Here is a 22,904-nt window from a genome sequence, read left to right as displayed (position 1 = left end):
AATATAGTATAAGCAAATGCTGGCATATGTGGCCTAACATGATGGGAAAGGGCTTCTGTAATAATGTGAGATTTCTATGTGCAAAATCCAGATCTAATCCCCTGTCCCAGTTAGATGATGGACGGGGCATCCTTACTTGGCTTCCCAGAACACTCCCACTTTCTTTGGACCTATCGGCCCACAGATAGGAGGGAACCCTTGGACATTGTCCTATCAATTGTGTGAGAAAGATGACACATATATGATGTCATTTGCCTTATAAATAGGTTACTCACTTCAAATCAGGACTCTCCCTACCAAATCTTGAGGTGTGCAGCTGCCAAAATCTGGAACCATCCTTGCAGAATTGGGCCTAATCTTGGAGTGAAGCCAGGAGCTGGAGTGGGACCTTTTTGGAGGACAGAGAGAGGCTTTGACTGACCTCTTGATTGTCCCTGCTGTGACGCCTTGGTGCCCCTGGATGTCCATAAAGCCCTTTCCTTGTAAGTATATACATCCCCAGTGATACTGTCATGGCCACAGGCCACAGCACACAAAAACCACCCCATGTAGTGATGGGGCATGGGTCACTTGACTCACTTATGTCCCTTTGGGACCATAAACTGTTATGCTCACCTGGCTCCACAGGGACGCCACCGAGCAGTTGGGACTCAGGTATCCTTCTCTGCGGTTCCCAGGTGTGAACAGCGGGAGGGTTCTACCTGGAATACAGGTGGGCAATGTTCAAGACTGGGCAACTGGGGTAAACAGTCCTCCACCACCCTGTATACCCGCAGTCTCACAGGACCTCTTCTTACATTGTTTTTAATGCAGGTGTGTTTTCCGTCCTGCCTTCTTGGCAGGGGCGCGTTGTGCTTGGTGGGCGTTTGCAATCGAGTTACTTCACTGATGCCGGCCCGCTTTGAGTCTTTCAGGTAGGTCTTATTGCTGTGCTATATTATTGTCTTTGCATGCCTTTTTGGTTTAATTAATGTCTTTTCTCTTCTTTAGGTGTGCAGAAGTCCAATATGTGGCATAGACTGAATTGGGTCTCGCCGGTAAGTAATGACGTTTTAGAGCGCCGTGATGCAGTGAGTAGGCGCTAAGCGCAGCGCTATGATGCCTTGCCTCTTGCTAACCTGTTGTCTTGTCTTCTCACAGGTTGTGGTGCTCACCCGGTGCATGGAATTCCTGAGGCGATGCTGGTCGAAGAGCGGCTTGCGAGGTAAGCTTTTCGGCACCGTTCATTAAATTGTAAAAATGTCTAATGCCTTGTTTCTTCCTTTTTTGCAGATCCGTCGGTTTGGGAGGAGCGCTGGTTCCAGGATGCTGATCTTAAAAGCCGTGGACAGCTAACGATGAAATTACAGGTAAGCTGCTGCTGTTAACAATGTCCATTTTCTCCTTAACAGATGCTGTTCTTCCGAGGTTCGCGGGTGCAGCTGAACACGGTGAGCGTCATGTTGCAGAATTGCAAAGTAACGCAAAGTGTGTTATCCCAGTCGGGTGTGGTTTAAATAGCTTCAAGAAAATAGTCCGGGTAAAATTGTTCCTATGGTACCACACCCAAAAATACTATACTGCATAGCTTGGTTCCAAGGAGCCAAGCTATGTGGATAACTCCATGTTGATTGACACTGAAATAAAGTAGTTCCCAATACAAGTCCTTTATCAAGTATGAATCTAGTGTCAAAGGTGCCAGGACTGGCCCCAAGAAGGTCTAGGCCAAGGATGCCTGGTTTTAGTGGAGACCCTTCCTGGCCCATGGGCTTGCCAGGGGGTCTTCCTTTGGCACCAGGCTCATATAGAGATGTGAGCAGGAACACTTTATTTCAGTGCAGGAGTGCTTTTACCTTATTTTAGTGTAGGAGTGCTTTTATTTTACAAGAACTTTCTAGGAGCTGAAAGCCTTTATTCCAGAGACAATCCTCATGTGCTGACTCATCAGGTGTAGCTCCCTAGGCCTGGTCTTCATGTGCTGACTCATCGGGTGTGGCAGGGTGTTGCAGACAGGCTGAACCTGGTGGACATGGCTTCAGAAGCTCAGCTATATAAGCTGCTCCATCCTTAAGGCTGGTGCTTCGCGTTACTGTGCATTCGTGTGCAACGTGATGCTCACCACCGCTTGGACCAGTTTACTTGCCTGAAACCAGGTGTTCTCCTGCATACTCACCTCCAGGAAACCAGTGCTTCATCGCTTTATCTGCAGACTCAACTCCTGACATCCAGTGATCTTGATCCCGACGCTGCAGCACCGCACTCCGCATCCACAAACTCGGACCCTATGAAGAAGAAGAAAGACAAGGTTAGGACATCCGTCCTAGGGCTGCGCTGCATTTGAACATAGCGCCCCCTAGTTAACAACTTACCAGCTATTGTACCGCTGCAGCTTCGTTTCTCATTCCCTCCGGCTGCCGCCTCGAACTCCGCAGCTTCTGCCGGGCTGGCAACATCACCTGCAAGGGAAGAAAGCATAAGAGCAAATATCAAAAGTGGAATGGACAGCAATACAAGACAACAAACATTACAATACAACACAAAACAGACGAGGAAAGACAAAGGCAAACAAGAACACTTACCTGAAGTATGGTGGCTTAGTCGCAGCAAGACTGGACTACCACGTGCAAAGGACCAGTAAAGGAACTCAGTCCAGATCATACAAGCGCCCCTGCCAGAAGCAGCAGGATGGAGTGCTCACCAAAACTAATCAACAGATGAGTTTTCCAGGGACAGCGCATGCCACGGGTACCACTATTTGGTAGAAGGGGTCTGAAAGGGGATCAGGCGCACAAGCTGGCATACTCACGCCCCCTATTCTCCACGCAGTAGCAGTCCCGAGCAGCATCACCTATTACCACCAGTCACCACATAAGTGCAGAGGGAAAAGTCGGACCCGAGCGACCTCACCCTCGGAAGGGCTGCAACCATGCCCCAATGCCTCCGCAGAAATCAGGTGAGCGTAACAGAGACATTAAATACGCCTATCCTTTTCAGCATTGCCAAAGAGATTCCCCCATGGAAAACCCACTATCTTCTTTGTGTAATTCAGTCATTTTTCCCATTGAAATATATTTCATTTGTTTGTGCATTGTGGTAATTGTTCCCATTGATGAATCCTTTGTTTGCCCGTGCATTCACGCCAGTTTTCCATTGAACACAATCATCTCTTATGTGCCTGTTAATTGTAGTCCTTTTCCACTTGAAAGTCCTTTGTGTGCATGTATAGTTAATTAATTTTCCTGTTGGACAATCCTTTTGTGTGTCCATGCATTTCAGTCACTTTCATAGGAAAGAATCCTCTGTTGCTTCTGTAGATCCCTGGTATATTTTGCTCATTAAATCACTTAATTCCCACATTTATTTCACGGGATAGGGAGAGTTGGAATTCGAAACTAACTCTCCCTCCCCAGTTTCTTGTGAGTCATTTTATAGTCATAAAATTCTTTCCCAAAGAATTACATTCATTAGGGGCTAAAAATGAGTTTGTCGTGTCATTTGCAACCCAAACCGATTTTATTGTTGTGAGTAATCCCTTTGCCCAGAGTCTACCTGTTCAGTGCCTCTGTCATTTTCACTGAAAACCATTTGTCCTATGTGCCTTCCCCATGGCTTAAAGTGTGACTGTCATTTGCAGCCTCAGCTAAAACGAGTGGGAATTCCATTTTCGTTTCTCTAAGAAGTTCTCTTAACCTTTGAAAAATCATTTTTCCTAGTGTATTCCCCTTCTTCTAACATATTCTGATCACGGATTTCGAATTTCATCTCCTTCCCTTCCCATTGGCTAGAGCTTGCATGTCATTCACAGTCTTAGAAAAAAGAGTGTCATTTGCATTTTCGTTTACCTTGAAATTTCCTTTAACCCGTTTAAAACTGTTTTTTCTAGTCTTTCCCTCTTATCCCTACTGTACTCTGATAACGAATTTACAAGTGCATCCCCTTTTTATTATTTTCATGTGTTGCATGTACTAAATGGAGTTTTCTATGGTGCGCTAGTTAGCCTGTTCTGAAGTCCTATTTGTTTCTAGTCTAAGCTGCACGAAGAGCATTTGTGTGCTATCCCATGGCAGTTGTCCTAATAAAGTAAAAACCCATTTCATCTGGTGCAGAAAATGAACTGTCCCATTCATTGCTGGCCTCACAGTGTTTCTGAAAACCCTGTTAAAAATCTGAGTTTAACCTGGTGTTACATATTTGACCTGTCTTGATGTGCTAATTGACGAAGAACACTCTGAAGTCTGTATTACCACACATTGGTGGTTCTTGTAACTGTTCATTCAATTTTTCCATTAAATCACAAATTAATAAATATTAATTGATAACAAAATGGCCTGGTTCCTGGTCTACTGTGACTCGTGGTGCTTGTGAAGATTGGGTGCGAGACGGGTTGGAGGCCTCCTTAAACAAGGAATCTGACTGTAAAAATAAAAAGCGGTTTTATTGTGCGCTACATTCATTCCATTGGAAAGAGATCCCTGACTTGCTTGCGCTGCATAATAAAATATTGTGTCAGCTAGATAATGAAATCTTTGCCCTTGTGTAAAGAAATGGAGCAAAAGAGATTAACACCAATTTTGCTGCTTAGATAATGCGAAATAGAGGAAACAGGTTTAGCCCCACTCCATATTATCTAAACATATTTTCCCTAGAGTGAAAATTAAGCATCTGGTTTTATTTACCATGTTTGCTATGTAAGAGGAAAATAAATCTAGTAAACACATTTCTTTTTATGTTATACAGCAAATCTAGTTAAATAAACAGTCTGATTCTTTTTTGTCCTAGTGCAAACCTTTTTAGATAATACCGATTCTGACAAAACCAGTTTGCTCCATTCACATTATCAGAGTATTTGCTCAATTTTTAGTACCGGTGCAAATGAGAGATTATCTGGACACAGGGAGCAAAATGTCACAGGCAATGATGAATAACCTGTCAGAAGGCGATGGCATTCCTCTTTGTGCCTGCCTTGAGTGGTGCTGTTGGGGACCGAGTGGGCGGCCCATAAGAGACCACCCACCAGGGTGGACAGGCCATTGATCCGTTTGGGCATTTGCCCACTTGAGCCAGGCTCCTTCAAAGGCAGCAGGGCTGCTCTAGTGTTGGTTTAGGGCTGCCCCCTGTGTATTGTCAGTGCCCTCCTCCTTCTCTCTCAGGTCACTACCACACCAACAGAGACAAGGCAATTTAAAAGCTCACAGCATAACTAAAGGACTTGTGAGACTCTGTAGAGATTCTTCCTCATATTATCCGGGTAAACACTGCTCATCTGCATCTACGAAGTTACCTTGCTGGGCTGATAGCTCACTGCATTAGTCACATGTCTTTCAGATCCGTGCTTACTCTGCAGGGACATGTTTGAAGCCACGCATGGCTATATCATTTTTTTTTTTCTGTTGAGAAAATGTGTCCCATTAAAATGGCTAACCTTAAGAAAAATGCAGCAAGAGCCATGTACTGCTGAAACTGCCATCCCAGCAACTTCTTATTTTGTGTCAGTGCTTGTGGTGTCGCCACTCTCAGTTCGTTTGGACGATGAGTCCTCTGTCTGTTACCATTAATTAGTGGGCTGTGACCCACGGGAGTTAAGGGGCGGGGTTAGGGTTACCGTCAGACCGTTAGTTCGAGATAAGCAGTTGTCCAATAAAGACGTGTTGCACCCCCGCTCTGTGTCGGCTCACCTTTATCGTTGTGTTATATGAATGACACGACAGCGTGAGGCAGTCTGCGTAGAGGGACATCACAGTGCTTATGAGCGCAAACGCGTTTAGAAGGATCTGGGTTGTCTGATCGCAAACGCTTTGTTCGCGGGTGGACTGCACACAGTGTAACTGCTCGGTCCCCGATTTGACCGTTCATTCTAAATGGGGGGCCGAGCAATTTTTGTCCCGCGTTGCCAATGTTAAGGATGCGGGGCACACCCCAGCACTCCCGAACACCCAAAATACCGAACATGGGGAGCGGAGGACACCCCTGCAGCCCCTGCTCCTCGTGTTCTGTATTTTCGGCCGCAACAAAAATGATAACACCCAAATCGAACAAAACAAACAGATTTTTGTCGATTAAATTGGGTGTTACCATTTAGAATGCTGTGTGTGCAGAGGAATAGTGGAAGATGTTTTAAACGGGCTGAGGTCCCTTACTGCCCTGGCCGCTGGTGGCCTCCTAGTCGGCCGTTGCCGCACAATGCATAAACCACTGAGATGGATCAGTCTTCAAGTACTGCTGCTATTGGATGCAGATAAAGTTGCGGGGGCGAGGGGAGGTGCTTCTTTAGTAACGGATGAGCAGGGCTTGTTTTTTTTCCCCCAGACTGATTTTGCAGATCTCTGGACACACAAACTCAGACTATTCATTTGGGATCTAAAGATAGCATGTCCTCGTGGGCAGGGTAAAAGATCAGCCCATACAGCATGCTGTCCCACCTGTTTGGTGCTGCTAGCCAGCGCTACAAAGTGCGCCACAATCGTCAAGCACTCAACTGTCAAAATCTAGCTCAATCTCCAGTGCAGGCAGGGAAGTGACTGTTGCTAGGGCGCTCTTGCTTGGTTACCATGAAAATAAAAGGCGCAGATCAACTAACACTTTCAGTTGCATGACTGGTGCTGCGTGCTGTAGTAGCACTAATCCAAATAATTCATTAACGCACTCAGGACTACCAGTCAAACTGGGTTCAAAGGCTGTACAGGCAAGAGCACACATACAAAAACCTGAAAGCAGGCCATCACACAACTCCATAGAGTGTACATAAAAAAACTGGCAGTAATAAGCCTGCCAAGGTCTCTATGCACCACCATGCCCAGAAGCAGGAGTCATACCTCAGATCGATTTACTTATGGAGCAAACAAATAACATTTCAATCTGCTTCTGAACTTTACCAAAGAGGTGCAGTTCCGGATAGTAAATGGAAGAGCACTCCTGAGACAAGTTGCCCACCTAGGCGAATCTTGTGGTATTTGCTTGCTGACAGACCAGCAGACATACACCAACGAAGCATTCAGCCTGGCCCATGGTGCTCCACTAGGCTCGTGAGATAAACGGGGACCACCCCATTGCGAATATTCCAGAATCTGATCAAAACCCGGGCCTGCAGTTGATCTTGCCCCACAAGGCAGCTCAAAGCGGGCCGGGCTTCTGAGAACTGATCGCATTTCCACTTAAGAGAGAGGACCCACTTTTGCTCTGGCTGTAAAATGACCAGTAATTGTTTTGCTGATGTCCAGCTGAATAGATACACAATATTGAAGCTGTGACATAATCACTGTTGCACCGTTAGCTTTTGAAAAGGTGATTGTGGGCTGCTTTTACAACTGCATGCCCCAGGGGAGAGATGTACAGATGGCTGTCAATATAACACCCAGATTCCTGACCGATTCCACTGGAGCCTGAGATGGTCCCAGATGAGTAGGCCAGGCGTAAGGGCATGACATGTGAGCTTCAGCAGCCCAGGAGCAGGACTTCTGTCTTATCACCATTCAGGCACAGCCAGTTGCCCTGCATCCATCTCTGCTCTCTCTAGGAATCCAACCACCCGGATCATCGCTGCTCTCTCTCTAGGCATTCGACTACCCCTGGATCATTGCTGATCTTGCTCTACGCATTCAACCACCCCTGGGCCATCGCTGCTCTCTCTCTAGGCATTAAACCACCCCCAGATCATTGCTGCTCTCTTTTTAGGCATTCAACCACCCCTGCATCATCGCTGCTCTCGCTCTGGGCATTCTACCACCCCTAGATCATCTATGCTCTCTCTCTCTCTCTCTCTCTAGGCATTCAACCACCCCTGCATCATCGCTGCTCTCGCTCTGGGCATTGAACCACCCCTAGATCATCTCTGCTCTCTCTCTCTCTCTCTAGGCATTCAACCACCCCTGCATCATTGCTGCTCTCGCTCTGGGCATTCAACCACCCCTAGACCATCTCTGCTCTCTCTCTCTCTCTCTCTAGTCATTCAACCACCCGGATCATCAATGCTCTCTCTCTGGGCATTCAGCCACACCTGAACCATCGCTGCTCTTCCTCTAGGCTTTCAACCCCCCTAGATCATTGCTGCTCTCTCTCCAGGCATTCAACCACCCCTGGATCATCACTGCTCTCTCTCCCTCTAGGCATTCGACCACCTCTGGACCACCACTGCTCTTTCTCTAGGCATTCAACCACCCACGGATCATCGCTGCTCTCTCTCTAGGCATTCAACCACCTCCAGATCCTCAGTGCTCTCTCTCTGGGCATTCAAACACACCTGAACCATCGCTGCTCTTGCTCTAGGCATTCAACCACCCCCAGATCATCTCTGCTCTCTCTCTCTCTCTCTCTAGGCATTCAACCAACCCTGCATCATCGCTGCTCTCGCTCTGGGCATTGAACCACCCCTAGATCATCTCTGCTCTCTCTCTCTCTCTCTCTAGGCATTCAACCACCCCTGCATCATCGCTGCTCTCGCTCTGGGCATTCAACCACCCCTAGACCATCTCTGCTCTCTCTCTCTCTCTCTCTAGTCATTCAACCACCCGGATCATCAATGCTCTCTCTCTGGGCATTCAGCCACACCTGAACCATCGCTGCTCTTCCTCTAGGCTTTCAACCCCCCTAGATCATTGCTGCTCTCTCTCCAGGCATTCAACCACCCCTGGATCATCACTGCTCTCTCTCCCTCTAGGCATTCGACCACCTCTGGACCACCACTGCTCTTTCTCTAGGCATTCAACCACCCACGGATCATCGCTGCTCTCTCTCTAGGCATTCAACCACCTCCAGATCCTCAGTGCTCTCTCTCTGGGCATTCAACCACACCTGAACCATCGCTGCTCTTGCTCTAGGCATTCAACCACCCCTGGATCATCGCTGCTCTCTCTCTTGGCATTCAACCACCCCCGGATCATCGCTGCTCTGTCTTCAGGCATTCAACCACCTTTGGATCATTGCTTCTCTTGCTCTAGGCATTCACCCACCACTGGATCATAGCATCTCTCTCTTCAGGCATTCAACCACCTTTGGATCATCACTACTCTTGCACTTTTCATAAAATAGCTCTAAATAAAGAAGAAGGCATTCTCACTTTCTGTGTGAAAATCTGTGAGCTATTGGGTCTCATTATGACTCAGGCGGTAGCCGTGCCGGTTAAACCGGCATGGCTGCTGCCGGAGTCATTTTGTTTCCGGCACCCGGGAATGGCCAATTACCGGGGTATTCCGGCCCCACCGGACCGGTAACTGCCCATTCCCGGGCGCTGGAAAAAAATGCCCCCCATTCCCATGGTTCCATGTAATAATGTATCGCCATGCAAAAATGTCGCCGAAAAATTGACGTTTTTGTGGGGACATTATTGAATGGAACATGCCGGGGACACCCCCGCAACCCCCCTTCCGGCTCATTGAGAATGGGGAGATCGAATGCACTGGCACCATTCGTGAATGGTGCCGGTGCATCCGACATGGTCTGCTCGTGGGTGCTGGTAGGCCCGCCAGGGCGGGAAGGCACCCGTGAGCAGACCTTGTTGTTTTCCGGTCCGGTAACAACGGTACCGGCAAGCTTACCAGTACCAGTGTTACCGTACCGGCAACCTCATAATGAAGCCCATTTTGTTCAGTGATATACTCTGAGTTGGCCCCTGAGTTGCAGTGTAGGGGGATTCCCCCAAAGAAACACAGAAGCGTGAAATGTGCTAATTGTGAGGAAAAATAAGAACCTAGAAGTAGCTCTGGGCATGTTCTACGGACAATGCCATGTAAGATGATGTCATAAATGACGTATGTGAACATATATAAACTCTGTACAAGCAAAATTATTTGTGAACATTGAGCATCTACTTTGGTAGCTGTCATATAGCCCTGCTTTCTTTCTTTGAGATTAAAGCAGTATTTTACCATCTTCCTTTGGTCTGTCCGGTTATTTGGTCTGTGATATTTGCAGATAATTCCATCTAGCACACAGAAGACGCTTCAAGGTGCTGGAGCACATTTCCATGTGCTGTCTTTACTTCTTTGCTAAGGAGATTCTGTATCTGAATGGGAACACCATATCTTGAAGGGGTTGTCCTATTATTGTGGTTCCCTTGTCTACCTCTTGCATCTTCACTCATTCAGGGATCTCCTCCGTCGCTGCATCGGGAGCTTAAGTGCTGTTCAATCCCCATGTCAGCGTATGAGGTGTCCCCGCTGTCCTGCCCCATACAAGGAAGACTGGTTCATCTCCACCCTCTGAGCCTGGCGTGGATCTGTGAGCTGTTACGCCAGTCCTCGCCGCTTCTGCAGTCCATGTGTGTCAATAGAGAAGTGTCTCCGACGGTCAATGTTTTGTGGGGCTGACACCGCACCACAAGTGTATGCTGAATTCATGTCTCTCTTATGTGTGTTTTCTTTTCATCCAAATTGCAAGTGAACCCCGTTGTCAGTTACGAGCAGAATACTTCTTAGAAAAATGCATTACTTGAACTGTAGCAATGTCTTCTGGCAAATGGACCTGGAATCTTGTCTAATCTTTGAGCACTCTGGCTGATGTTTGCAAACAGTCTCTGTAGCCAATTGGGCCAATGACTGCTGCACCCACTTTCTTCCGTGCTTCTGCTCCACATATCACATTCTGCCAGTCTTGATATTAGCCTCTTATCACCCTGAAAGCACACAGGACAGCAATCGGCTGTGTTTACGACCTCCTGGTCGATGCCTGCCCACCAGTAGTGCTCACATACCCCCCTTTTTTCATCAAATTTCCCTGATTGGCCATTTTGTGTCTATCAATGAGTCTAGAAAGGACTGTTTCCACCATTGTCTATGCCCTTAGAAGTGCCCTTATATACACCTTCCAGCTAGCTGGCTGGATACAAACTGGCCACTAGCTTTCTTTGATTAGGCCATTCTCTGTGTACCTGTCTTATCGCACATAATGGACGCTGGCTGCGATACTTTCTTCCATTAAGTACGTTGCCACCTGTGGAATGTGGGTTTAGGACGTTTTTCACGCATCTAAAGGTTCGCATGAACCAAAAGTTCTAAAAATGCTAGCACCAAAGGTTCGAACACCAAAAGTTTGAACCTTTGGTGGTAGCATTGAAAGGAAAAATGGGGGGTGCGGGGGTGTCCCCCGCATCGCCCCGCTCACTATACTTTATGGTATAGTGAGCGGGGGCTGCGGGGGACAACCCCTGCAGCCCTCCGTTAAAAAGAAAATGGGGTCTGCAGTGTTGTCCCCCTCATCGCCCCGCTCACTATACTTTATGGTATAGTGAGCGGGGGTGGCGGGGAACACCCCTGCAGCCTTCCGTCACAAAAAAAACAAAAACAAAAAAAAAGGACCCTGCAGCGCCAGTTCCCGATCACGGAAGTGAAAGGGAAATGGTGCTCCAGGGAACCAGCGTGAAGATGAAGGTAGGTGGGGTTTGTTTATGTTGGGGATGTGGGTGGGGGTGTGCTGTGGGTGTCGGTGGGGGTGTATTATGGGTGTGTTATGGGTGTGTTGTGTGTGTGTGTGAGAATGTATGTGTGTTCGCATGAGAAAGGTGCAAACTTTTGGTAGTTCGCGCCTTTCTCATGCGACCGATTTGCCCGCTGTACTTTCAGCCGCGGGCAAATCACTCGGATTCTGGAATGTGCACAGGTGGCCTGGAAATGCAGTCTGCTTGTCCATTTTGCTGCACATGAACTTACTCAACCGTGAAATAGAACTCTTGCATTTCTTATGGCTGTCTTATTATTGAAGTTATAATCCATAATTCTGCTGCACTGACAGGTGCAGGTATTGTGTGACCTTGTGGTCTGCCACTGTGCACCAATGGATTGGGATTCCATTCTGAAAGTACATAAACCATGTATTCATTTTACTGAAAGATCATCGTTAGTCACCAACGGGGTCCATCGGGGATAAAGCAAATGGTAGCCTTATATAGCAGGAAACACTGAAAGGGTTGTGAAGGATATGAGGTGTTTCGATGTGCAGCTTGATTTGATGGTATGCACTCCTCAAGTCCTCTGTTGGAAGCTTGCAGCTCCAGTCATGTATGGCATCAATACAGAGATGTTCAGTAGAGGGAACCCATAACTACTCTCTTCGGGGTTCTGAGGTCTATACATAGCCTGAGTGCATCTGTTTCAAATTTTCTGGTGTCACAGTTTATTACACGGCACACGCCAGCTCAGGAACTCCTTCCCCTACAATGGATGTGGCGCACAATAAAGCGCTTTTTATTTTTAATATACTACGGATTCTTTTGAGTAGGCCTCCAACCCGTCTTGCAGCCAAACTCCACAAACACCCCGTGTCACAATGGATTAGGAACCAGGCTGGTGTGTAACAATAAGATATTTATTCATTTATTATTTAATGAAAAAGGACCATAATCAAAATACAGCAGCCATCAAAATTGTGGCAACACAAATGTGATATCCTATCTAGAGCGACCAAGTGGAAATGGGCTGCCATACTCGCTTTTGTTATAAGGACAAATAGGAAAATGCAATCAGGTTGAAATAGACTGTTACACTCACTTTTGTTTTAATGACAAGACAGGAAAATAACAATTCCACACAAAGTGATAGCCCTACAGTTTAGCACTCCCCCCTGCAACACTCACCCAAACCTCAATTAAACTTCATTCCTTTGAATGGAAGGCAGTGGCAAGGAGTATGAATATAGGGGGAAAATCGGATTTGGAGTGAAGCCCACCACCACAAGATGGGAAGCCAGCAAAGAAAGGGAAACCCCATTGTTGGTGCAAAATGGAGGAATGGGGGTTTGATTACTTCTCACAGCTGATAGGGGACAGAATGAAAGAAAATGTGCATTGCTTACACTTAAGAGATAGGCAATGTTTTAGAGAATACTAATCAGCACACCAGAGTAAAATAGACATGAAGTAGGAAAATGGGTTTTTGGGAGAAAGCAAATGCAAAGAGAAAACACAGTGGCAACTGGAAATTCGTTTATACTGAGGTTTACAATGACAGGCAGCTCAGGGAAGGGGTTTAGCTTACAATAGGAAAATCGTTTTTCAGTGACAAGGACAGAGGCACATAACAGGTAGACTTCTAGGCAAAGGGGATTGCTCACAATGGGGACAACGGTTTTGTGTGTAATAGGACAGATGCAAATAGGAATTTGTTTGGTAATGCACACAATACACTGACAAATTCGGTTTTTAGTTAGAAGGAGAATAATTATTTTGCGGCAACACTTTACTGACTACAATAATTAAATAAAAACACCCGGAACAGATGGTTGATTTCGTATCGCAACAATCTTGTACCATGAATTTCAATGGGGGAATGAATTGATTTACTTACAAAAATACTAAGGATTTACACAGACAACTGAGACGTTTTTCAAAGGAGATATGTTAACCTACACAGGCAAACAAGAGATTCTTCTATGGGGAGATGACTAGGCTACATCGGCAATTGGGGTTTTCAATGGGAAATATTGGATGTACTGCTACAAAAATACATGCCATGTAGGTCTGGGGCTATATGCTTCTTACGAAGAAAGCCTTGGTTTAGGATTCAGGAAAGCAAGTTGGATCTCAGGACACTCTAGACAGATAGGGCAAGGGTCTGGCCACTGCTCTCTTAAAGATGGTAAGGTTCAGCAGGCTTCTCTCCGTCCTCCTTCTCCTGTCTCCCCGGTTTTTGTGTGTCCCCAACCTAGCACAGTCCCCCTTATTTAGCAGAAATGATATCCCTAACTTAACAATCTAGGGGGACTACCCTGTAGTTATCCCTGCCGCCATGATTGGACAGTTTCTCTCTGTCTCTCCGCCCGCAGTCACGATTGGATCAGGGATTTTGGAGAACCATCTGTCTTTCCCCTTTATTACCCTGCTTTGTTCTCAGCTCAACTTTTTGGCAAAAACTAGTTATGCATCATAACTTTATAATTATACTAGTAACTGCCATATGAAATAGATATTTGGTTTTAGCTGGTCATGGGGAATTAGAGAAGCCGATTGCCAAATCCTTACGATGTAGCATGGCCATGTGGCACATTTCTGTCATTTTCATAAAATGTACAACAGTAATGAATCTGCAAATGATGAAGCATGTTCCTAATTCCATTTTCCATCTTTTCACCAACTCTCACATTTATAATATGTTGAGATCAGCCAGAAAACTAGTCTAACTGGCCATTACAGTCCCCAAAGTCCCAGGTAAAGGCAATTTATGCCCACAAAACCAGCTGGAAATTACAAGAAAAATGGCATGAAATTTAAATAAATACCTTAGTCTGAGGGCTGAGCAAAATACCTAAAACAAAATAGTTTTTAATATTAATTGGGAGAGTCTTGTTCAACATGTGGGAGGACTGCTTATCCCCCACAGCCATTTGTTCCCCTGGGTCGGCCTGTGACCAAAGGGTTTTTTTATGAGTCCCTTTGAAATTGGCAGTTTGCTCTTTGACGTGGGTGCTACAATGACTCACACCTTCTTGTCCTCCTTCAGCCACATTTTGCCTTCTTTGAAATCTCTGGGCTCCTGCCATCATGTCCGCAGAATAGGGAATTCTGACACCTTCAGCAGCATCACATTTTATTGCGGGATTGTTAGAGGATATGTGTGAAATCCAGCTGGATGTGGGGCTTGTCATGGTGAAGTTCCTGCCTCAGCCAAAACAGGTTTTTTTCTGAAGCATGTGTCTCCTCACATGTTACTGGAGTTTTGTGGGGGAAACATAATATACATTTGCTTTGGTCACCCCCCACACCTCCCAGGTTTTGCTTTTTACCATTTTTCTGTGAGCAGTGATATCTTTTTTCATTGTGGCTTTTTAAAGTCTTTTTTATTTGCAAATGCAAGTGCAGGCTGTTTTTTCTTTTAATGTTTAAAAATCGTGTCTTGCAGGTCACAGGATTCTTTGATTCCTTCGCCTTGGGTGAATTCACATTGCTGCTTGTCCATAGATGATGATGGGTAGGCCCCTTTCCACATGGTTCTTTAATTTTCCATAAGCACAAAAGAAAAACCAAGGACGTTTTTGGTTGCAGTGTTTAAATTCTTGCCACTCATGTGAACTAAAAGCAAAAGCGAGGCCATTTTGGTTGCAGTGTTGAAATGCTTCTGTTCATGTGAAAGGGAAAGCAAAGCAGGGCCGTTTTTGGTTGCAGTGTTTAAATTCTTGTCACTCATGGGAAATACAAGTAAAGCAAGGCCATTTTTGGTTGCAGTGTTTAAATGCTGCTGTTCAGGTGAAAGGGACTTCTGTTTGGGGCCTTTAAATGCACCCCGCAAATCCCCACCCTGCTCTTCCACGACTCTTTGTTGGGGAAGAATAGGGCAGAGTGGGGTTTCCTTCGGTTTAGTTTTCCTTCATCAGGGAGTGGGCACTTCAGTATCCCCTTCCATCTCTGGGTTGGGGGCATGGCACCCCCTTTTCCTCCTTCCATTCTAGGTCCATAGGGTTCTCCTCTCCAGGCTGGAATTTCAGGAAGTTAGTTCTCTAATAGAAGATTTAAGTTTTAGTACTTTTTACACACATTTGTCCTGAAAGATTTACAAAGAATTTACAGAACAATAAACAATAAAATACAGTTACAATACCTTCTAGCTTCATAAACAATTATTATTATTTTTTTTTCCATTTGTACAATAACACCAAGTATGTTACTCCCTGGTCCTGATATATATATATATATATATATATATATATATATATATATATATATATATATTTCTGTCTGATCTTTCATCCTGCCTTTTCATTCTTCAGAGGGTTCCTCTGCTCGACTTTCATTTGGTTCATCAATTAGTCGCAAAGCGTGTCTGGGATGACAGCTTTTCAACTGATTGATGTGGACCCCTTTTTCTTCTGTCTGTTCACTCTAGGGGATGTAGATCTTGTAGGCAACATGTGAGATTTTGTCTACAATTTCAAAGGGGCCGCACCAGGAGGGAAGGAATTTCCGCTCCTTCATCTGGTTCCTCTGAAAATTGTACAAGTAGACCCTGTCTCCTACTTTCAATTCTTTTTTAGTGGTCTTTAAATCATAGTGGCTTTTCATCCCCTCTGCCGATTTTCCAGATTCCGTTGAGCATACGCAAAAGCATGCTGAAGGTGTTTTCTCAGATTCTCAATATATTCATGTGTCGTGGACATGTTAATCAGGGTCTGCTCTTGTGTTCTACAGAGCAGATGCTGGAGTAGCACCATTTTCCATCCAGTCATTAGCTTTAGTGGAGACATTTTGGTTGCAGAATATGGTGTAGACCTGATGGCCATCAGGACAAGCGGTAGTCGGATGTCCCAACTAGCTCCAGAGTCCACCACAAATTTCTTAAGAATGCTCACAATCATTTTATTGTACCTCTCAACTCCCCCACTAGAGGTTGGATGGTAGGCAATATGGAGTTTTCTCTTTACCCCAAGTATCTCCCACATCTTTGTCATCACCTTGCTGGTGAAGTGACTACCTTGGTCCGACTCAATCCTTTGGGGAAGGCTGAAACATGAGAAGATGTGGTTGATCATCAGGGCAGCTGCGGTTTCTGCCTTGCAATTTGGGGCCGGTAGACATTCCATCCATTTGGTAAACAAGCATGTTACTGTCAACATGTACTTGTTTCCTCTAGAGGAGCGAATCACGGGCCAAATGAAATCTACTTGTAAATCTGACCAAGGCAGTGTCATCCCCCTTTTCTGTAGCAGAGCTCGATGTATGAGAGACCTTGGCTGAAATTGCGCACACACTAGGCACCCCTTCAAATATTGGTTGAGGTCTGGACCCATGTGTGGCCAGTATGCAACCTCTCGCAAGATTTCCAAAGTAGTATGAAACCTGGAATGACCGGCTGTGGCCACGTCATGGGTGCGATTTAGCATCAGGTTTCGGAATGAGGTAAGCACCACCCACTGGTCACATCCAGAGATGGATCTCCGTACCAACAAACCGTCTTGGATTAGGAACATTTTGGGAAACTTCATCAACACCCGAAGATCCTCTTTCCCGATGTAATCGGTCTCAGTCAGAGGAAAATTCACTGGGTCTTCAATGTGTTGATAAAACTTCCCAATTATTGAATCCCTTTCTGTGCCATGATCAGATCAGCATCTGGGGTCTCTTTACTCCACTGGGCAGTTGAGAGTTCATTTCGGGAAAGCGTTTGGGACCCCAACAGGGACTCGATCTCAAGGAGCTCCCCATGGATTTCTCTGGTTTTGGCCAACTGGTCAGCCAGGTCCTTTCCGGTTTTGTCTGATCCCTCTATTCTGGAATGACCCTTGATCTTCTTCCTGTAGATGGTCATCTTATTTGAGGTGACCAGATCATCAATGGATTGTATTAGTTTGCCATACTTGAGTGGTTTCTTGTTTGCACACAGCATGCGGTAGGAACAGCAGTCCACATAAACTGTGGGCACCCCGTGGCACGTGTCTTCTTCATAGACTTTGTGCAGGTAATTCAGGTATGCCTCCATGTTGTCTTGTGTTTTGAGACATTCGCCCTCGAGACAGTTTTCTCGAGCACAATCATGCAAGTCAGCCAAACCTTGCGCGAGGGGACTCTTCTTGTTTTGGCCATATCTGGCCTCCATAGCAAAGCCTTGCATTGACAGAATCCAGGAAGTAATTCTGGAATTACTCACATTCCCTGCCCGGATTCTGTCACTTTGGAGGTATTGCAAAGGCTGGTGAGGAGTCTCGACAATGATGTGCCCCCCCTGGATGAACGGGCGGTAATATTTCAATGCCCACACCATTGCCAGGAGTGCCTTCTCACAATCGTTGAATTTTTCTTCCGCAGAGGATAAAGTCTTAATCACATGGAGATGACTTTATTGACCTTGTCATGCTTCTGGTATAATACTGCTGGTAAGCACATATTTCAGAACCCTGTCTCCAAGAAGAACTCCTTGTTTTTGACGGGGTAAGCTAGACAAGGTGCATGTGAGAGGTATCTCTTCAGTTGTTTCACTGCCTTGGCTTGCTGTGGAATCCACTCCCACTTGACCCCAGCCTTTAATAAATGGACCAGGGGTCTCGTGACCTCTGCGTAGTCCTAGAGACCCTCAGGGGTGATTTCACGCCCTAAGAAGTTCATGCAGGTCTTACATTACTGCGTCTTCTGGAAGGACAGTTTCGCTCTGGCTTCCTTCAACTGGGTCAGAACATAGTGGATTTCCACGATATGTTCCTCCACATTTGAGCTTTTACTTAGAACATCATCCACATAAGCCAGATGTCCCCTTTCACCCAAGTCGGCATGGCCTTGTGCAGAAAGATGTTAAATTAATTGCTGGAGTTTATATATTAAAAGGGAGTTTGGGTCCACGTGTACTGCTGCCCCTCAAAGGTAATGGCCAGTTTGTACTGGTCTTCCCCACTCATGGGTACTGACAGTATCCGTTGGTCATGTCAGTGGCGGTATACATCTTTGACCCTTGGATCTGGGCCAGTCCCTGATCAATGTATAAAAGAGGCCATCGGGACATGTGGACCTGTTTGTTCAACTCCCTAAGGTTTGCGCATAGTCTCCATTGGCCATTAGGTTTTAGTATCCCCAGTACCGGATTATTAAAGGTACTGTGGACTGGACGAATTATCCCAGAGACTCTAAGTTCTTTATGATCTTTGTGAGAGACTCCATAGACACGAGAAGCAACTGATATTGCTTCACGAAGACAGGAGTCATCCCCGGGTCCCTGGATATGGATGTAGAATGTATCTCTGTGCGACCGCAGTCATACGAGTCCATGACAAAGTTTTCTTTAAAATGCAGAAACCCATGTTTCAGCTTTTGCTTTTGCTCCTCAGTCTCACAGGCATCAGCGAGTTTGTTCGGTTCCTCAACCATTTGCTTGAAGCCTGGAAAGACCTCAGTTTAGCAATCTCTGCGGTATCCTCCAACTACATGGAGAGATCTTTGGTTATGGGGTTGACCTGGGCAGGAGGTTTCAGGTAGGAGATGCAATCACTGTTGACCTGAAATATCACCTCATCCTTCCCGATTTCACAGGTGACCTCTCCCCCCCCGTAAGGGCAGGAAGAGTACACCAAGAAATTCCCCCCTTGTCAGGTGAAAATCTTTTAATCTTTTCGGGAGGTCAGTCATCGTCACAGTCGTAGCAATCATAGAGGATCTGTCACATGATTTCATTCCCTATGTCAATAGAGAAATGTTGGGCATCACCCGCCATTCCAATAAAGGTGTCTGCGCCCAGAGTGATACTCCTAGGGTCGCTGTTATCCACCAATATTGGAATGGTGGGGTGTTCTAAGTTAACTAATGGTGTCAGGTTCACATACAACCCCTGATGTTGGAGATGATGATTTAAATTTACATAAGCGTCCGGTTTTTAGGGGGATTATGAATTGTTGGGTCAGTCCTGGGATGGTGACCTCTTCTCCAGTTTGAATTTCAACTGCATATGGTAGCAATTGAGCTGACCAAAATGCCTTTTCAGGATTGTCAAAGCCCAAGGGGGTTATACCCCAGTTAGGACCAGACTTTGTAATTAATGAGGCCCAAATTTATTGCGTATCAATTGAGAATGTCACTGCCTAATTAGAAGGCAGAGGGGACATCTCACACAACCCAACAATTATGCTCTATGCTTTTATCACCAATTAACATTTTTAGCATGCACCTGCTAGGCAGGAGATGTTTGGAAATGGGAGTTTCCAGCCCCATTTCCCACTTATCAATCAATTTAAATGTGAGAATGTCTGAAATTTTGGGAGTTTCCTGAATAATGCTTCGCTGATGACGCTTTTTTCATTATTCAAGCATACTCGGGTGAGAACAGGCCCCGCCCCCTCATTTACCTGAATGGGGAGAAACAGCTGTTCACCTTTTTTCTGAATATCAGCCAAGCTTTGCGCTGGTTTTTCATCACTTTTTATCATGGGATTTGGATTTTCCTCAAATTGTAGATCAGTATAACATTTCAGGATATTTCCTTCCAGTGTGGAATGCCACTTAAAACTGCGAGGAAGGTTGATTTTCAAGACTGGAGAAGAGTTCCCATCACCAGTTTGTTCTCCTACAGCAATTACAGTTATGTCGGGGACTTGATTGTTCCTCAAGTGGAACTCAATTTTGTCAGACCGCTGCTCAACCATGTGGCATGTGCCATTTAAGCTCACATAGTTGGTGCCCCATTTTAATTTTATTGGCCGGTTAGTCTGTTGTTCACACAGTCTATTAGGGGTCACAACCTCCGAAGGAGGTAATTCCCCAGGAAACAGGGGGTTCCCTCTGGAGTGACGACCATAACCGGGTGTTTCACCTTGTGTCGCCCAATTTTGATCTCCAGATCTGCAGTCCCCTAGACGGGAATTTCATTCCCTTCAATGTCTTGGAGTTGTCCCAGAAGAGGTGTGAGGGGAATTTGGTGACTCCCCCCTTCCTGAATTGATTTGTTCAAATGCCTTTTTAGACAGAAGGGTGGTTTGGGATCCAGTATCCACCAGCGCTGAAAGGGCACGCTGTCCTTGCACCCTGACGGGGCATAAACCCTACCTTCTTTCTCCTCAATGGGGCAAAGAAAATGTGCATTTTGGGCCAACTGAGGTTTCACTGCAGTAAAGACATAATGCCAACTTGGGGAACCATATATAGCTGCAGTATCTTAAGAGGTGTTATCGACTTGCACTCTTGTAGGCAAGTGCTACTCCTTTTCAGAGGATGACTCCTCTCGAAGCGACCACCTCCAGCTCTCCAGTTTGCAGTTTGTCCCAACTTAGATGCGTGAGCTAAACAGGGGGTCTTCAGCTTGGAAACTCTGTCTACTGCGGCACCCTCAGAGATAATGATGATGTCTCCATGTTGTGAGATGCAAGGGGTGCCCTACACGGTGGGCTGCTGGACCACTTTGGAGTCACATGAAGGCTGCCAGGAGGAATGGAATAAAGGTGACTTCCTAATCTCGGCGTGGAGTGGTCTGATCTTTAAGGGCACTATGCAGTGAGTGAGCCCCGTGGGAAATGAGACCACGGGACTATCGTCTCAAGGGAACCCGCGAGGAAGGAACGGGCCAATGTTGGATCATGAAGACATCATACAGAGGTATAAGGACTTGAAACAGGATGTGCATCACACATGGGAAGGTCACATATCACGTGAGAGCTTGGTCCCAAAGCGCTATCCTGAATTGGGGCCGGTGTTTTCTCCACTAATTATCCCCGTAGTTGCTGGAATTGATTCATGAATTTGAGGAGTGGAGCAGAATGAGGCATAGCCTTATTTCAGTTAGCCGTGACCCCCGCTTAACCCACCTCTTATGATGAGCATCGTGAGACACTTATGCTGTGAAGTGGGCACAAGACGACACACAGGTGAACTGCAAAAACACCTGCATTGATATGAATCCACGTGTTCTGGATCTGGCAGCATACCAGCATGTGGATATAGCATGCCTAATACCCCATAATGTAATGCCACAGCAAAAATACCTCATGTGCAAAAACTGGACAATTCTGAGGACCTCAGACAAGTGGGACGTGGGCAATTAGCCCACTTTTGCACACCACTGAAAATCAGTTGGTAACCATAACTGGGCCAACTGTGAAAGACCAAAGAAGCCTACAGACAAAATGTACATGGACAAGGAAGTGTCATCAGCAAGTGGCATTTCCTCAGTTTGTGAGAAAGCACGCCTACTGTTTATGAACATTGCACATTGTGCATGTGTTCGGAGCATCACGCATCAGGCAAATAAACTTGCATGTACTGCATTCATATGGTAACATGGACCAACCATCCATACATGAGATTTTCTGCATGCATGCAGCATTTGCCCATATTCTTAACGTGGTCTGAGCAAACAGAACAGGTGGACTTGTGCACCAGGGCGGTAGGTCAATGGGGGCTAGTTGACCTTCAGAGACTGGGTGGCTTTGCTCTGAGGGCTAAATTTAAAAAAAGTGGAAGTGGCATGAGAATGGGATGTGTCTGCTGGGCTGTGGAGGATGGCGGATCGTTGGATGCTGCCTGGCTGAATTGTGGGGGCTTATTGGTTGAACTGCGTGTAGAGTGTCTGGCTGTGCTGTGGAGGATGGCAAATCTGTGTGTGCTCCCTGCCTGAATCACAGAGGCTTATTGGCTGAACTATGTGGAGAGTGGCTGGCTGAGCTGTTAAGATGGCGAGTCATTGGATGCTAGGGTGTCTGACAAGGTGCTAATGGGAATTGGGCTGGAGAACGGTTAAACTGTTTATTATGAAAATCTCGTCAGCTTGAATTGTTGCATTTCTGCAGCAGCCATCCCTCCCTTCACCTGGAGGTGCTTTTTCTTTTTTTTAATTAAAAAAACTCTTGGGACAGAGGGCAAAATCGGGACGTCTGGTCACCCTATTGGATGCTGCCTGGATGAATCATAGAGGCTTACTGGCTAAAATGCATGGCGAGGAGCTGGCTGAGCTGTGGAGGATGGCGGATCTGTTAGCGCTGCCTGTCTGAATCTTAGAGTCTAACAGGCTCTGCTGCATTGAGAGTGGTTGGCTGGACTCTGGAGGACAGCAGATCTTTTTGTGCTACCTGGCTGAATTTTAGATGCTCATGGGCTGAACTGTTTGGTAAATGCCTGGCTGAACTCTGGAGGACAGAAGATCTTTGTGTGCTATCTGGCTAATTCTCAGATGCTCATAGGCTGAACTGTTTGGCAAATGCCTGGCTGAACTCTGGAGAGGCTTACTGACTGAACTGCATGGAGAGTGGCTGGCTGAGCTGTGGGGTGTGCTATTCTGAGCAGCGGTTAATGGCACTGTAGAGGCTGGCTTATGGAATATGATGGTTGGTTGAGCTTTTGCGTCTGGCTGAATGAGCAGTGGCGGTTATCTAGATGAACGGCTGAGGCGGGCCGAATGCATCGTGACGGCTTCCTAGATGCGCTGTGCAATATTCACAGAAAACTTTAGCAGTGGTGTGAAGCAGAGAGGTTGGTTGATTTACGGGAGTTTCAGCCAGTGTGCGTCTATGATGGCGTGAGTTAGAAGGGTTAAAACAGGTTG

The sequence above is a fragment of the Ambystoma mexicanum genome, chromosome 3p, assembly GCF_040938575.1.
Source record: "Ambystoma mexicanum isolate Mex_15411 chromosome 3p, UKY_AmexF1_1, whole genome shotgun sequence".
Lineage (NCBI taxonomy): Eukaryota > Metazoa > Chordata > Amphibia > Caudata > Ambystomatidae > Ambystoma > Ambystoma mexicanum.
Note: the sequence above shows the minus strand (reverse complement) of the source record.